Raw genomic sequence first — 2,063 nt, 5'->3', positions numbered from 1 at the left:
GTTTACTTTCATTTCACCGCAAATTATTTCAATCTTTTTATCATCTTCCATTGTTCATCTTAAACATTCACAAACAATTCAAACTCAGATCCTAACATTCCTTTTATTTTTGGATGGTTAATAGGCTGTAGGTTTTCATGCTTTAGAGAAATCAAGGGAGAATGGGTTCTATCTGGAACTGTAAGCTTTCCAATTATCAACAGATCTCATGATAAATTTGTTTTTTAATTTATTAAATTTCAATTCTCATGTTACAGGTCAAAACTTAGCAACTATAATGAGGTTGTTGAAAGAGTTGCCCACCACTTAAATTTATATGACCCATCTAAAATTAGGCTTACCGCTGATAATTACTATTCCCAGCAACCTAAAGCCCAACCAATCAAGTATCGGGGTGTGGGATGTCTATCCGAAATGCTGGCCCATGAAAATCAGGTTATACTTCTATAAATGTTCTTAAAAAATATGATTTTTCAGTAATTTATATAGTTTTTTGTTTGTCATGCACAAACTTCAGATATATTGTATTATGAAGTATTGGATATCCCTCTGCCAGACCTTGAGGCCTTAAAACTCTGAAAGTTGCTTTTCAACGTGCTACGCCAATAAGGAAGTAAGTGCCACCTTATACCCTTCTATTTGACTTAGATTTGACCTTCATATCCTCTGCTGATATGTTTGTTTCAACTAATTATTAGGTAGTTATACTTATGATTACATTGCCAAAGCAAAGCACTGTTGGAGATGTTATTAGTGATCTCAAGACAAAGGTTAATTTCAATTATCATATTTCGTTAAACACGAACATTGAAATGTTCTTGTTCTTTCTTGTCCGATAGCTAACTGGTTGATGCTTTGTGTAACAGGTTAAGTTATCTCATGAAAATGCTGAGCTTTGACTTCTGGGAATATCTAATTAACCACAAGATTTACAAGGTATTTGAGTTTTGATGCTTTTTTTCTTTGTTTTTTTAATGATGGTTCTACTGGGCCTGCGTCTAAACTTATCTCTGTATATGCAGATATTCTCTCTAGATGAAAAAAATTGAGAATCTCAATGATCAATATTGGACATTACAGGATGAGGAAGTTTGTGCTAAAAACTATGTGTACAATATGCGGTCTTAATAATATTTTCTTTTTTCTTTCTTTATCGGTATGCCCATTATTTGGAGGTTAAAAGGAACCCTTTGGTTCCTAATTATCTACCTTTCTCTTACCCACTACATCTAAACAACAATATGTACAAGTGGTTATTGTCATTTGATGTTTAAATTTGGTTCTGTAGACTGTAATGAACACATTCATACAATATGTATGTGTGTGTATTGTAACAAACACTTTGTTACTATTTTTCTTTATCATTCCACTCAAATTTCTTCTACAAAATCTAGAAGACGAAAAGAACTTTAATCCACAGCATTCATGTTTTTCATTTCATGAAAGACACAGCTCATAACCAGGTAAAAACTATGCACATATGGCTTGTGTTAATATGCATAGCATTTTATTATTTTCATAGCAACTTATATTTATGCATTTATATATATTACTTTGCATTAACAACAGGTCCAAAACTTTGGAGAACCATGTTAGGATCGGACTCTCTCACACACGAACTCAGACCACACACACTCTGCTCTCACAAAATCTGCCACAATCAAGAACACAAAGGATTTACGTGGTTCGGTCTAAACTGGCCTACGTCCACGGGCAACTAGGAGTTTATAATACTTGGAGAGGTACAAGGAATTACAATACATATGAATCTCTTATATAGAGATTGAAGAAAGAGAAAGAAGTTTAAAATAAAACAAGATCAGTGAATAATGGTCTCTGCCCCTTATCCTCTTATCCTGACATCAGAGAAGTTTTTCTTGTCCACTTGATCAAGTGGCTTCATACTCAACAATCTCCCACTTGAAGCCACGGGATAATCTTCACCTGTGCTTCAACTGTGCATCTGCATTTCTGTAAAAACCTTTTGCTCTTAGCTCCTTCCTAGTTACCCGGCCTTCTCTTCAATTATCCTGAGGGCCCGTTGAAGCTTCCGTTAGCTCCAA

The 2,063-nt window shown here is 34.5% G+C and overlaps 1 long non-coding RNA gene across 1 annotated transcript; it reads left to right on the top strand.

The window, feature by feature from the left end:
• Positions 1–701: 701 nt before the first annotated feature.
• Positions 702–1,216, top strand: LOC118479345. Its single transcript, XR_004874832.1, has 3 exons — positions 702–770; positions 867–936; positions 1,023–1,216. It is a non-coding gene; the product is annotated as an uncharacterized LOC118479345 (long non-coding RNA).
• The last annotated feature ends 847 nt before the right edge of the window (positions 1,217–2,063 follow it).

The sequence above is a fragment of the Helianthus annuus genome, chromosome 12 (genome assembly GCF_002127325.2).
Source record: "Helianthus annuus cultivar XRQ/B chromosome 12, HanXRQr2.0-SUNRISE, whole genome shotgun sequence".
Taxonomy (NCBI): Eukaryota; Viridiplantae; Streptophyta; class Magnoliopsida; order Asterales; family Asteraceae; genus Helianthus; species Helianthus annuus.
The sequence above is the reverse complement of the archived record's forward strand: the minus strand, read 5'-3'. Positions and strand labels throughout refer to the sequence as shown.